This window comes from Leuresthes tenuis, unplaced genomic scaffold (genome assembly GCF_036924035.1).
Source record: "Leuresthes tenuis unplaced genomic scaffold, fLeuTen1.0.hap1 SCAF_1, whole genome shotgun sequence".
NCBI classification, from domain to species: Eukaryota; Metazoa; Chordata; class Actinopteri; order Atheriniformes; family Atherinopsidae; genus Leuresthes; species Leuresthes tenuis.
This window is the reverse complement of record NW_027325355.1, coordinates 3,704,050-3,720,018: the sequence shown is the minus strand read 5'-3', so window position 1 is coordinate 3,720,018 and position 15,969 is coordinate 3,704,050. Positions and strand designations below refer to the sequence as shown.

Genomic DNA, 15,969 nt, shown 5'->3' with positions numbered 1-15,969 from the left:
GCTGAACTATATCTGAAGGTGATGTTCTTAAGAAAGAGGAAAAAATCCAGCAAAGACCTGACACAGGACCTGAGAGATGCATCTGGACCTTCAGCTGATCCATCTGCTGTTCAATGAAGCCTCATCAGAAATGGTCTCCATGGAAGGGTGGCTGTCAAGAAGCCGTTCTTAAGGAAGGGAAACAGGGAGAAAAGGCTGAGCTATGCCAAATGACACAAGAAGTGGACTGAAAATCAGTGGCAACAGGTCTTATGGAGGCATGAATCCTCCCCAGAGCCCGGACCTCAACATTATTGAAGCAGTGTGGGATCATCTGACAGAGAACGGAACAAAAGGCAGCCGACATCCAGAGAAGAGCTTTGGGATGTCCTTCAAGAAGCCTGGAGAACTATTCCTGAAGATTACTTAAAGAAATGACACAATCCTGGCAAAACATAAAGGAATGAGGTGTGTTTTAAGACTTTTGACCACAGTACTTTATATAATCTGCATATTCCAAAAAGTTGAGAACTTTTCCTGTTCTAAAAGCACAAACTTTCTGCTTTACTGAAGAAAGGGATGATATGTATCTGTTCAAGCTGCTCTGTATTTAGTCTAACCTACAACTGGTCCCAACAGGACGATCATCTTCAGCATCAGTGCTCAGTGACAGCTTTAGGACTATGTGTAGAAACCTGATTTGTATTTAGACTGTTTCTGTCCAGTCGAGCTCTCTGAGCTGACAACAAAAATAAACTCTTCTGAACCATCAACTTGTATTTTAGACCCAATTACACCAGACTGTTCGAGGAGGTTTTCCCCTAAATCCCCACCTCCACATTGGATTTGATCAGTCCACCACAGAGTTTTAAGGTTGCTGGAATTAAACCTTTACTTTAAACTTTCCTTTTACTCTGGAAGCAGAAATTCCCCTTAAACTTCTCTGAGCCATAATTGGTGACAGCAGAGGCCTTGGAGGGAGTCCATTCCCTCTGAGTGCAGCCCACAGAGGGAGTGGGAGAGGTTCCTGAGTCTGTAAACTTCCTCTTGCTGTGTTGAGCTGCAGAGGCCTGGGGATGATTCTGCAGCTTCTGGCCTGTTGGCGGCTTCCTCAGAACTTTCCTCTTTGCCACTTTCAGAGGGAAATATGTAGAAACCCTTGGACTCATTCTCCAGAATCTCTTCATCTACTCTGTCACCCCACAGAAGTGCAGGAGAGGATATTTTGGTTTGACTCAAAAAGGACTTTTTAAGTAAGTGTTGTTTTTCAGGCGCTTTGTCTTTCAGGCTTTTATAAACTACAGTGATGTCATGTCCTTTGATGACATGTTTCCATTGTGATGTCATGCAGAACTGTGAGGTCATAATCAGTGATGACATCACTTCTTGTGATGTCAGCAGCGATGGTGCTCTGTTCTCAGTCACCAGTCATCACGTGTGCTGTTCTGCTCTCTTTTTCAGCTTTATGATCTTAACTGTAAATAATATGCAGCACATGTTCATAGAGCCCAGGCAATGGTGGGGAACATGGATTGTATGAATGCTGAGTGAAATGTAAATGAAAACAGAAGCAGTGACCTGCAGATCCTTTATATATATGTGATAACTGAATCTGAATGTATCAGTGTCCAGGTCAGTAATAATGTATTTATTGTATGTTACGGTGCTCACAGCTGCTTTCTGCACGCCTCACCTGGAAGTATCTTTGAAGCTGCTCTGTATGTTGTCTACACTGACTGTGAAGCAAAAGTAACACAACAGCCACATCTTCAGGCTGTTCTCAGTGTTTCCAGCACAATCATTCAGCTGTTTTCATGCATCAACATAATACAGTAATAACAGGGTAGTTATGGTTGTTTCTATTCAGAGCTGCTTACAGCAGAATGGGATTATTTCTACGTGTCAACATACAGTGTATAACATCATTTCTAGTACAAATCTGACTTTGAAAGATGTTAAAATGACAGAATCAGCATGTAAATGATAAAGTGTCTTCCTGTGGATGTTCTCAGATATGTACAGTATGAACACTGTGATCCTTTCCCACATGTCCCAGTATGTTTGATTGTGTTCCAAGTGAGGGTCAGACTGGAGAAAGTGTCATGAAGCTGTCACCCTTAAACAATCAATAAAAGCTCTGAATACAAAAGCATTTCAGTGTCATCTCTATAAGTAATGATGAAAGAAGCAAAAGCTTCAGCTGCACCTCCTGAGCTCTACTTTCCATATTGTCTACACTGACTGTGAATCAAAAGCAGCACAACAGCCACATCTTCAGCTTGTTGTTGAAAAGCTGTTCTGACAACATTCACAGCCCAATAAGCAGCACAGTGACAGCAGTGTAGTTGTGTTTGTGGGTCAGAGGAAATCTCATGTTCCAGCCATGTGATCCATAACAACCCATGTGAGTGAAGGACAGACTGCAGCACTGATAAAAATGTCAGTTTGAGATGAATTCACAGGCATCAGTGTGTCAGTGGAACTGAAGGTGAACTGTTTGAGAGCTGAACACTGACAGGACTTTGTTTGCATGATGGAAACATGACGAAGAACAACATGACAAACTAAATCCATCATGTTAGAAGACAGAGTGGGAAAAGAATGAAAGTCAGCAGAAATTCAGCTCCATTATTGAATGAAGTCAAACACATTGAAGAGTTGGATCAGAGTTGAGGAGCTGTGTGGATTTGTAGTTGTGCATTTTCATCCCAGCTGTTAAACAACAGATAACAGTGTGTGTTACTAAATTCACCACCAAGCTGAATGTGTTTGTGGGAACATGAATGTTTTTTAGTCTTTCTGCATCATGTGACCCCGATTTTAATCATCTGCTGTCAGATTCAAATCAAGACCATGAAACCACACAGCAGCTTCAGCTGAGCTGTCAGTCAGCAGCAGCGGTCTTATCTGTGGGCCGCAGGGGCTGATGGGAGCTCTGAGGAGCTGTTAGAAAGCACGTGGCCCTGGTCTGATCTCACAGCTCGTCCTTGTTTGGCCTCAGCTGCATCAGAGCGCCACTTCTCCCCAGGTTCACCAGAGGAAACACCACTGCACAAAATGCTTTTCCTCCCAGCTGCTGCTCTGTGCTGTCTGTGTTCAGGTGAGTGTTTCCAGCCAATCAGGAGCCAGCAAACTCCACCTGGAACACACACTGTCACACTGACCTTCATCTGTCTGTCTGAGTCACTACAGCGCTGGTTGCCATGGCAGCACAGCTGATTCAGGACCAGTTAACACTGACCAGGAGAGTTGGTCAAAGTGTCTCCTTCAGCTGTGGAACTGACCAGTGTGATGAAAACTGGATATACTGGTACCAGAAGAAAGAAGCAGAAACATTCACAGTGATTCTGGATATTAATAAAGATAGTGGTGATGATTATAAAGGTTATGGTCATCCTCAGAAAGATGATTTCTCAGCTGTGAATAAACAGAACGGCTGTGAGAGAGCAGTAAACCACAGCCCAGGTTCACATATTTCACCTCCATCTCAGACAGAGTCACAAACATACTGAGCTGAGGGAGTTTCTTCCTCTCTGCTGTCTTTATTTATTTAAACTTTTATTCAACTTTTTCTTCTTATTAAGAGAAGTTTTCTGAAGGTTCAAAGATAAAAACTGTGAACATTTCAACGATTTGTTCTGGAAAATGATCCAAATGAAACTTCAATTCACCATAAATAAAAGCAAGACATTTTAAAGACATTTATTTAATACTGAATGTTTTCATTCAAATGTCCAGATAAATATGAATCTGCTGCTTTGAGCTGCTGCTGGAATAAAGTCCATTCCTCCTTTAAAAGGTTTAATGAGCTCTTCATGAAAACACTTCCAGCAGCACTTGTTGTTTCACAGCTTTCAGCAGATTTCACCACATCATTTCACTTTATTCCATTTTAAAAGACAGATCTTGGACTGATCTCAGGTCAGGATTTTGTCCTTCTAGCAGCAGCTTATCAGGACGCTGATTTTGTTGGACAGATGTTCATCAGTTTCCTGTGGATGTTTCTGCTTCCCAGAGGATGAATCCAGAGTGCACTGAGACTGAGACAGGAGCAGGAAAACTTCCTAAATTCATGTGAAGTCTTTGTACCACATTACAGCTCAGAAACAGAACACATGCACAGTGAGGGCATGATGCTCAACACGTTTCTCAAAGCATTTACACAAGGACATTCATTATGTGCTGATAGTGATATGATTTTCTTCCCCTGACACTGAAATAACAATCATCTTTAAGTGATTTCATGTCACTTTTAGATCCATCAGCTCCACAGTTTTATATCTCTACATGTTAGATATAAGGCAGCTTTCACAGCGAGCTATGTGGCAAATATCTGGAAACAACTGAGACTAACAGCCTGAAACATCCAGTTTCTACAAAGATAGCTCATATACACAGTTCTGTGGAATGTTTCTGTACAGTCATCATGGACATTCATGTCATTTCCATTTAGTCATTTAGCAGATGCTTTGATCCAAAGTGACTCACAGGTGAGGAAACAACATCCCAGTGCAGTCAGGCATACCTCTCATTTCCCTGTATTTGTGTCCATCCTCCAGACTCCTGTGGATCCTTTTTACCTCACGCTAAAAAAGCCAATATCACAGACGGAGAAAAGTTAGATCATGAGAGAGAAAAAAACTCTTGAAACTTTCTGTGAACAAAGCAAGGAGGTCAATAAATAAGTCTACACCTCATTACAGTGGTTAATATTTCTGACTGAATAAGTTTTTGTTTGCATCTGTGTGGTTGTGGACATATTTGATCTAAGGGAACTTCAGATTGAAACCTCGCCAGTGAAGAACTGAATAATCCTTTCAGATGAGAGATGAAACGTCTTCAAGAACCAAGAAGAAGAAGAAGTTGCCCTTATTCAGGCTCTTACCCACAAAGTGTCACCGTGAGGAGCCCCCTTTCCAATCAGTAAACCTTCTTCTAAAAAGGTAGCCCTGAACAGCTGCCTCCAGCTCCTCTGAGGGACACACCTGCTGAACTGGTCATTGACATTAGAATAAAAAGGCTGCAGACAGACCAAAACTCCTGCTTTGGAGATGAACCCTCTGTGTAATGCTTCTCACAGTTCATGAAAGAATATTATAAAATAACAATGATTTTAACCATCTGTAATTATACTGGGGCAGCTGCTTATCTGAAGTGTTGCATATGTCACTGTGATCTATGTTATTAATGTCCAAAGACATGTGAGCTGTGTTTAGATTTAGCCAAAAGCTGAAGTGGAGAAGAAGATCTTGCAATAAAGAAAGTGGAAAGGATGGTGCACAGTTTTTACAGTAATGAATGACACACAGTGGTTCTAACGGCGCCCTGGAGCTGTTCACATCTGGTCTTAACATGATCAGAAAAGTGAACTAAGTACATCTGTGAACCATGACATCCAGCTGCTCTTTTCTCCACCTCTCAGCCAAACTCAGTAGTTCTTGTGATGAGAGATTTGAACTCGTGTAACCTCTCCCAGGAACTGACGAGCTCCAAACAGCTGGTGACATGCGCCATGCAGGACAGCAACACACTGGACCACTTCTACTCCACCATAAAACCCTCATACCGCTCCATCCCCCACGCTGCCCTTGGACACTCCGACCACTGCATCATACAGATGGTCCCCACATACAGGCAGCAACTGAGAAGGGCCAAACCATCCAGGACTACAGTAAGGAGGTGGACTCCAGAGGCAAGGGACATGCTTCAGGACTGCATGGAGTCTACTGACTGGGAGTCACTGAGGGGCCCTGAGGATGACAACGGCAGCTTTTCTGACACTGTATGTTCCTGCATCAGCTTCTGTGAGCAGGTCTGCCTCCCAACCAAAACCATCACAAGGCACAATAACCAAAAGCCCTGGTTCTCCAAGCAGCTCAGAGAGCTCAGGCGCCGGAAAGAGCAGGCGTACAGAGAGGGTGACATGGACACATTCAGGCTGGCCAGACAGGACCTCAAGAAGGCCATCAAAAATGTTAAAGAGGACTATAGAGCCAGACTGGAGAGTGATTCAGGCACCAACGACCCTGCAGTTGTTGGAGCCCCCTCAGAACCATCACAAACCACAAAGGTAGAAGCCCTGTGGTCGCCCCCTCCCCCGGACTAGCTGACGATCTCAACACCTTCTACACAAGGTTTGAGAGACCCCCTGCTGCTTTATTGTCTCCAATCCCCCCCCCTTCTCTCTCTCTCTCTCACAGGCACTGAGAGCTCACCGCCACCCATTTCTCATCCCCTTATCACATATGTGTATGATAAAATACTTTTTAATGTATTCAGTGTGTAAATTCTCGCAGAAAGGTAGCATCATATGATATGGCAGGTTGTGTGTGTTTTTCTGTCACTTTACTCAAAGAAAGTTAATGCCTTAGCATGCAGGAGGTGTTGTTATTGTACCCCAACTCCTTGGAACACAGTAAACACCTCACCTATGAATACATTAAGAAACAGTGAAAATATAGTTCTTGATCAGCAAACCTAATGCATCTGATATATGTTAGATTAAGCTTTACCTTAACAGGACATATCAAATCAAACACGGGGGAAATCTTCCTCTTCCTAGCTGGCTCCATCCTCTTACCTATCCTTCTCTCCTCACTCTCCCAAATCTCAAAACTATCTCTCTCTCACTTAACTCCCCAAACTATCTCCAAACTATATTAACGCTATCAAAACTCTAGTATCCTGAACCTGAACTGACCGCAACTCTCCATAAAAAAAAACACATCTTAAATGGAGACTGAGGGGTTTATATGCTTGTCAATACTCGGACATATAAATCTGACAAAAGAAGCATTTATGGAAGCAGTCACGTGGTTGGGACGGGTAGTGAGGTTGCGGACGTCATCATTTTCGGCTCCTCCCCTAAATGAAGTAAACCGTCTCCTCCATTATTCCACACACACTTCGAAGCCTCAGCACATTTCGGGACTTCACTACAGGAAGCTGCATGCAGGTGAGTCCAGAAAAGAATACATGTAGCGGTCAAACATTTGCAGAAATGTCTTCAAAATACTTTGTGTCATTGGTTTGATTCCTGCAGCTGGACACGGGCAGTCAGAACATGTACTAAAGAGCAAAAAAGTTCAAATAACCTGGCTGCTATTCACAGTTAGCATGTCCTGCTAATGCTAATGCTAATGCTCTGCAAACCGTTGTACTCAAAGCAGAAACCAGAAACACAACATCAACTATCGATTTCAATAAGCCGTTCAGATGGACAAATAAAATGGAGCTTTATCCTTTTAGCTGTGTTTTAAACATACTTCTGGACCCTTTTCTTCCGATTTTCTCACCTTGTTGGACAGTTTTTGACCATCTTGTCGCATTTTCCACTAAAGCTGCAGTTTTCTAAGCTTTTTTCTGTAGTTTTGCTGAAATCTTGTGTCATTTAAAAAATTTGATCAATGTAAAATTTAGAATTGTTCGTTCCGGCATTATCTGGGTATTTGGCTTTTTGATAAAACTGTGGCGCGAAAACATGTGATATGATGTGTTTAATGTACACACTATGCCATATTTCATGATTAGATTTTAAAATGGGATTTAATTATTGTCAATATTTATTACATTAAGAGTTTATGTTGTTTGAAGAGGAGTCATAGTATTAGTATATAGATTTATCAGTGATCCAGGAAAGTATCACAGGAGCAGTAGAAATATACAGTTCAGTATCAGTGTCTGATTTCTCAGATTTACACTCAGAAGCCCATTAAAAGACAGTCTGACTGTCCTCTTCAGAAGTGTCTCATGAATGCTTCATTATTCAGTTTCCTTTACATATCCAATATTTTCTTTTATCCACGTATCAACAAGGACTGACCGCATGATAAAAAGGTTGTACATGTCTTTACTCATAAAGTCCACCTGCCAACATCTGGAGTTAAAATGGAGCTAAAATTATCTTTATTACGAGGATCTGTGCAACTTTTAGGAGCTGATACTCTGATCTGACCACAACACAAGATCACTTTTTACTCTTCAACTGGACACATAAGTTTACCAGTTAAAATAATTTCAGAATCAAAATAAAGGAGATTGTAGGTTATTAAAACACTCTTTTATATTTATATGACGGCCTCAGAATGGTCCACTTCATGTTGTTCTTCAGAGTGTCTCAGATCAGTCAGACAGCTCCTGCTGACGTGCTGTTCACCACACAGAACTAGATCATTTCCCCACTGAACCATCACATCTTCTCAGTTTCAAGCCTCAGTCCAGACTGAAGCTCCCTGAGTGCTGAACCGTGGGCTTCAGAGTTTAACCTGTGACAAATCTGAGATTACTCTGTTACTTTTCTGGATCCATGACAGCTTCTGGAAATGAGAACAAATTTAGAAACGGAGAAAATCTGAACTTCAGGCTTTGGGATGATATTGGGACCCTTTCCTCAAACAGTATCATTGTCTTAATGTAGTAAAATGATTTAAGTTGATCATGTTACACTGACTCAGATGAGATTCATGGGCTATTGCACACAGTGGGTGTCATTCTACAGAGTATATTATACATATATTATATTATACATTTATTATACATTTTTTTCTTAATTTGATCAAAAAGCTCCAAATATTTTGAACTGTGACCTTAGTGGGTCTTTAAAGAACCATTTTAAAGTTCACAGGAATTTAAATTAAAACCACGGTAATAAGTTTAATTAAATGTGACTAGATGGTTAAAAACTGTTCAGAAAGGTTTTCAAGAGAAGAAGAAAAGTGGGTGTGGTTTAACATGCTGCACGCCACAGCTGGATCTTATTGTTTGTACTGACAGTTGCAGACAGAGTCCATCAGTCGGAGGACCAGGACCAGAATGGAGCGGCAGAACCAGGATCCAAACCCCTCCACTAAGAACAGAGCCGACTCATCCTCTGGTTCCACCGGGCTACAGGTCAGTGTGGAGGACATTAAAGACACGAGGACGAGTGTCGAGGCTCCGTGTATCCTCTGCTCATTCTGCTTTTCCATCAAATGTGGAAAAGTGTCAGCAAAGTGTTTCCTGGTTTCATCTACCCTCTCTAATACAGATGTGCTTAGACTGAAAATATGCTGCAGGCTGAATGATCTGCTGGAAGAAACTCAGTGGCCAGATTGTTGTTGTGGGACATTTTCTGGCTCTCAGTCTTCAGATTTGAGAGGTTCAGGAGCTTATATTCATTGTTTGTGTTTAAAGTCTCTGGATTACATGAATTAAACCTGGTGGTGGTAATACTTCTGGGTCTTTAATGGTTAGATGACAGGTTTGTAGATCTCTCTACCTCAGGGTAAAGAGTTGTTTTAGAGCGAAACAAAGGTTGAGTTAAAACTGTTTCCCTGATAGCTGTTGAGCTCAATGGCTGCAGACCTCTGGGTTGTAAGCTGGAACAAAGGGATGGTGTAATGAATGTCATGTATTACCACCACTGTTACTTTTATTCGTTTAAACCAGTGATCATCGACCTTTTTCAGTCCAACCTCTACATGGTGTTTAACTGAACAACTTGGACAAGACTGTGCTTCATTCTATCATTTAGAAATATTGTAGCACAAGTTCCTTTTCAGAATTTCATCATGACAAGAAATAATTAGTGAAAGAGCAAAAAGCAAGTTTACTGCTTAAAAACCTGAACGTGTGTAGAACACATCAGAGCACAGTGTTGACAGCTGAGGGCACTTATAAACACACTCTCAGCATCTCAGCACGTTTGATCTGAGATATTGAGACCTGTGGCTCAGTCTATACACGTCCAGTTAGAATATGTTGGTTAGCTTAGAGAAATCTTTTGTGTGAACTTCAGAAGGATCTAATCCTTCTTCCTCTCTGTCATTGCAGAAACATATAGCCCAAGAGGGCTCCAGATGTCACTCTTGTAAACACTGTGGGAAAGTTTTCAAAAGATCATCACATCTGAGGTATCATCAGAGGCTTCACACTGGAAAGAAACCATATAGCTGTGGTCAGTGTGGGGCAGCTTTCACTACATCGTCCGATTTTAAGACTCACCAACGTATTCACACAGGAGAGAAACCATACAACTGTGGTCAGTGTGGAACAGGTTTCACTCAATTATCTAACCTAAAGACTCACCAACGTATTCACACAGGAGAGAAACCATACAGCTGTGGTCAATGTGGAGCAGCTTTCACAACATCTTCCTCTCTTAAGACACACCAACGTATTCACACAGGAGAGAAACCATACAGCTGTGGTCAGTGTGGAGCAGGTTTTGCTCGATTATCCAGTCTAAAGACACACCAACATATTCACACAGGAGAGAAACCTTACAACTGTGGTCAGTGTGTGGCAGCTTTCACAACATCTTCCTATCTTAAGATACACCAACGTATTCACACAGGAGAGAAACCTTACAACTGTGGTCAGTGTGGGGCAGCTTTCACTACATATTTCGATCTTAAGACACACCAACGTATTCACACAGGAGAGAAACCTTACAACTGTAGTCAGTGTGGAGCAGCATTCACAACATCTTCCTCTCTTAAGAGACACCAACGTATTCACACAGGAGAGAAACCTTACAACTGTGGTCAGTGTGGGGCAGCTTTTACTACATCGTCCGATTTTAAGACTCACCAACGCATTCACACTGGAGAGAAACCTTACAACTGTGGTCAGTGTGGCGCAGAATTCACTACATCTTCCAATCTGAAGAAACACCAACGTATTCACACAGGAGAGAAACCTTACAACTGTAGTCAGTGTGGAGCAGCTTTCACTACATATTTCAATCTTAAGACACACTAACGTATTCACACAGGAGCGAAACCTTACAACTGTGGTCAGTGTGGGGCAGCTTTCACTACATATTTCAATCTTAAGACACACTAACGTATTCACACAGGAGCGAAACCTTACAACTGTGGTCAGTGTGGGGCAGCTTTTACTACATCGTCCGATTTTAAGACTCACCAACGCATTCACACTGGAGAGAAACCTTACAACTGTGGTCAGTGTGGCGCAGAATTCACTACATCTTCCAATCTGAAGAAACACCAACGTATTCACACAGGAGAGAAACCTTACAACTGTAGTCAGTGTGGAGCAGCTTTCACTACATATTTCAATCTTAAGACACACTAACGTATTCACACAGGAGCGAAACCTTACAACTGTGGTCAGTGTGGGGCAGCTTTCACTACATATTTCGATCTTAAGACACACCAACGTATTCACACAGGAGAGAAACCTTACAACTGTAGTCAGTGTGGAGCAGCATTCACAACATCTTCCTCTCTTAAGAGACACCAACGTATTCACACAGGAGAGAAACCTTACAACTGTGGTCAGTGTGGGGCAGCTTTCACTACATATTTCGATCTTAAGACACACCAACGTATTCACACAGGAGAGAAACCATACAGCTGTAGTCAGTGTGGAGCAGCATTCACAACATCTTCCTCTCTTAAGAGACACCAACGTATTCACACAGGAGAGAAACCTTACAACTGTGGTCAGTGTGGGGCAGCTTTCACTACATATTTCGATCTTAAGACACACCAACGTATTCACACAGGAGAGAAACCATACAGCTGTAGTCAGTGTGGAGCAGCATTCAAAACATCTTCCTCTCTTAAGAGACACCAACATATTCACACAGGAGAGAAACCTTACAGCTGTGGTCAGTGTGGGGCAGCTTTCACTACATATTTCGATCTTAAGACACACCAACGTATTCACACAGGACAGAAACCTTACAGCTGTGGTCAGTGTGGAGCAGCATTCACAACATCTTCCTCTCTTAAGAGACACCAACATATTCACACAGGAGAGAAACCATACAGCTGTGGTCAGTGTGGAGCAGCTTTCACTACATCTTCCTATCTTAAGAAACACCAACGTATTCACACAGGAGAGAAACCTTACAACTGTGGTCAGTGTGGGGCAGCTTTCACTACATATTTCGTTCTTAAGACACACCAACGTATTCACACAGAATCATAAGAATTTCCCTTGTTCAGATTAAAAATCTTCTTTGTGGATTACCACCTTCTCTTGTCAGGGCTTTTGTTCTGAATGTTCTGTGGGTAGCACATGTTTGAAGAATCATTGAAAGTGCTTTATAATATGTTGGGATAGTTGGGAACTATGGACAGATCTCCCACCGTTCAAGATAAATATGGCATTAGTTCTGAGTTGATAGACAGAACAATATCAGTGCCTTGAGATGACATTGTTTTAATTTGGCCCTATATGAATAAAACTGAATTGAATTGAAAATGCAATCTTTTTGAAAGTAGATACACGTTTTATTCTATTATACTGAACATATATGTTTTAAAGTTAAAATTCACAAAGTAGCTGTGCACCAGCTGGGGGTATGTTTGTAAACATACAACATCTTTAGAAGCAATATATCATTTCAGTTTGATGTAAAGTCTAGCTTTACACTTGTTTGTATTTCATTGTTCTACATTTTATTAAAGGTTAGATGTCAACATTTCTCAAGCGTTTCATCTTCTGAAATTTGTGTTTGGTTCTAATCTTTGTGCTAATCTTTCCCAAAGACTTAGAAATTTTTCTGAGTCTGAAAAAGGTTTGGAGTTGTTCCCTGTACTTTCCAGACAGCTGTTTGATTGTCATGACTAAAGCTGAAAGTTAAGGCTGTTCCAACACTAAAAGGGCACGAGGCTCAACTTCAAGCTGTGAAACTATGTCAAATGTCTGTTGTGTTGGTGTCAAGAAAATTCTCTCAAAATGAGGCTCAGAGTCGCTGGAGACAATACCAAACATTTATTCTCACAGCAAGGAGTCTGCATGACATATCAAGAAGCTGACACAGATTTGTCTGAGTTAAAAAAAACAAACAATGATGCTATCGCTATTTAGTTTCCACTTTGTTTATTCTGTACATTTCTGTATATAACAGTGCTGAGCCTGAGTGAGATTTCAATTTCAATTTCCCAGAGGCAACCTCCCAAAGGGATTAATAAAGTCATCCATCCATCCTATGAGATCACTGGCCACACAAGGTTATTCGACATTCAGTCAAACAAGGATTAGACAGAAGTTGAAATAAGATAGATAGGAGGACTCTCAGCACACAGTGTCTCTTGACCCTGCAGCATCTCACACGTGGTACTTCCTTTTTGTCATAATATAACTTCATGATTTTTTTTAACATATCTCTCCTGTTTATAATAGAACAGAGGGTGTAAATTCACAGTAGAGTCATATATACACATGCTTTTTTTTGTATATCTTCTACATCATTGTCATTGTTAAACAGTTTGTTATGTTGACCTCTGTTTGTTCTTGGCTCTCAGTCTCCATGTTGCTGATCCTGGATCTGCTGAGATGTCCCAGGTCATTGTTGGCTTTGAGCCTCACATTTATTTTTGTCCTGAGAAAGGAGAAGTTCCAAAAAGTGAAACAGGGACTGCTTTTGCATTTGACACAGCCTATATCATGCCAACATTAATTTGGGGCTGCAGTTTTTCATTTAGTTTCAGACTCGTTCTTGGATTCAAATGTTGATGAGTTTCTGTGACAGATACAGTGGGGAGAACAAGTATTTGATACGCTGCCGATTTTGCTGGTTTTAACACTTGCAATGCATGTAGAAGTCTGTAATTTTTATCATAGGTGCTCTTCAAGTGTGAGTGACGGAATCTAAAAATAAAATCCAGAAAATCGCACTGAATGATTTTCAAGTAATTCATTTGCATTCTCCCCACTGTAGGCTCCAGTCCCCCTGAAACCATGTAAAACAAATGGAAGGATGGATAGTTTGTGGGACATTTATTCATTCATTCCACTTCGGTATTGAAATCTTTTTGTTCCATTCAATGTAACGTTATCCTGAGGATAACAGGCAGGATTTGAACCAGCTGTTGCACCACTGGCAAGTTATGGTCTCTGTTAAACTCACCAAGCCACCTTCCCACTTGAAGATGTTTTTGGAGTGCTTTTCAATTTGTATTTTTAGTGTTGGAGCTGAAACTTCACTGAGTCATAAGTTTTGATCCCAGAACATCTGACGTTTAAAACATTCACCAAACAGCCTGAGCTATTCCACTGAACCCTTTGCTCTGACTGTTGCACAGGCAGCAGTTTCATAATGAATCAGTCGGGTGTTTGAAGGAATGTTTCCATGACATCGAACTCAGAGCCGTCTCCATTAACCTCAACAGTAAATATCATCTTCCCCCGTCCACACAAGCTCTGTGAAGAATGTTTGCTGCAATTCTCCATTCACCATCCTGTCTCCTGTGTTACTAAGAACAGCAAATGAATAAGTAAAGTAAGTAAATGAGATCTTGTATGTGTCCAATGAGTGTGATCCTGACCGCATCAAAACCAGTCAAACTTCTGCTTAGTTCAGGTTAAATTGAAGGTTTAGCCAGTGGTGTTATTTATTTAGTCATTTACAAATCCTCTGAAAAGTAGATCATACACCAAATAAAGTTTGATTTATTCAAGCCTGCTCTTTAAAGTACAGAGCGATGTCGCCTCCCAAACCCAACCCTGTCCCTGGTTCTAAAGGAGAGGAGGATGTTAGCGGAGGGCCCTGCTTAGAGTCCTGCTTCAGTAAACTACAGCAACCAAGTAAACCTGCGACACTTCTGCTGGGATCAAATTGATCTATGAGTGCTTAAAGATTCAATAAAGAAAAACATTCAGCTATTTCCAGCTCTGTTAGCATGAAGAGAATCCCCCTTTCTCCCAAAAAGATCCCAGGTGTTGCTCTTGAGGTGTTTTTGTAAGTTTAGCACACCAGGTGGTGAAATGATATGAGTCACTCTACAGTTGTTGTAGATTTCAGCTGAGATTCAAACTAAAAGACACATTTTGTGTCTGAAACTGTGAGAGACTGTTCAAGTCGGATTGAAAGCAGATTCAGAGGGTTGTGATGTATGTTTTCTCCACCCAAATGAACTGTCAGACATGCAGCAGTGCTGTGAAATCCACTTTAGAAGCTACATTTATTGGACACAGTGAAAGCTGACCATCTTTGTGGCTGAGATGGAGGTGATCTTTGTGATGGTGGATGGTTGTATTGTTGCCTTCATGTTGACAAGCCGCTCTTGGTGTTGGATGAAGTCCCGCACGGTCTTGACGTTTATTTTAGGTAGGGGAATGCCAGCTTTGCAGAGAACAGGGTCATCCACTAGAATTCGGTGCTGGACCCGCTCGTATGCCTCCAGGATGGTCGTCTTCTCCGGACTGCTGCGTGACCCATGAGGACAATGCAGCCACAAAAGTTTCACCAGTGTGTACATTAGCCTGTTGTGCTGAGCACTTATGTTTTGTTGTGCTGGTGCGTAGCGTTTGGCCATCTTTACTTTCTGTATCACAGCAGCATCAACAAGGTCGTCTCTTTTAGTGTATGTAGTCTGTCCTTTACCACGAGAGGCCTCACCACCATTTGAACAATTCAATTCAATTCAATTTTCTTTATATAGCGCCAGATTACAACAATTGTCATCTCAAGGCACTTAAATAATATAGTCCAATTCAAGCCAACTGGAATTCAATTCATTGTAATCATAATCCAATTCATTCATATAGAGCCAATTCAATAATTAATATCCTAGCTAAGGAAACCAACAGATTGCACTGAAACTTGTCTTCAGTCCAATCTCCCGTCCTGAGCGTGCCTGTGGCGACTGTAGAAAGGAACGACTCCCTTTTAACAGGAAGAAACCTCTGGCAGAACCAGACGCAGGAAGGGTGGCCATCCGCCTCGACCAGCTGGGGTTTGAGAAGACAGAAAAGAGGGAAAAGAGGGGGGGAAACACCATAACGCCATTCAAAGGATATCTGTTGGAACAGGGAAACACAAGTTAATAACCACAATAATGTCACATGTACATAAAATCAATTGAGAAATTAAACAGGGGGAAGAAGAGAGCAAAGTGAGGAAAGGTGTGACAGATGAGGTCCCCCAGCAGTCTAAGCCTATAACAGCTTAACTATGGGATGTTTCAGGATTACCTGAGCCATCCCTAACTATAAACTTTATCAAAAAGGAAAGTTTTAAGCCTAATCTTAAAA

The 15,969-nt window shown here is 41.5% G+C and overlaps 1 protein-coding gene and 1 pseudogene across 1 annotated transcript in view; one reads left to right on the top strand and one right to left on the bottom strand.

The window, feature by feature from the left end:
• The window catches only part of LOC140314142 (uncharacterized), a 206,422-nt gene that overhangs the window by 156,913 nt on the left and 33,540 nt on the right, over positions 1 to 15,969 (bottom strand). The window lies entirely within an intron of this gene.
• On the top strand, positions 6,929 to 11,916 carry LOC140294433 (uncharacterized; annotated as a pseudogene).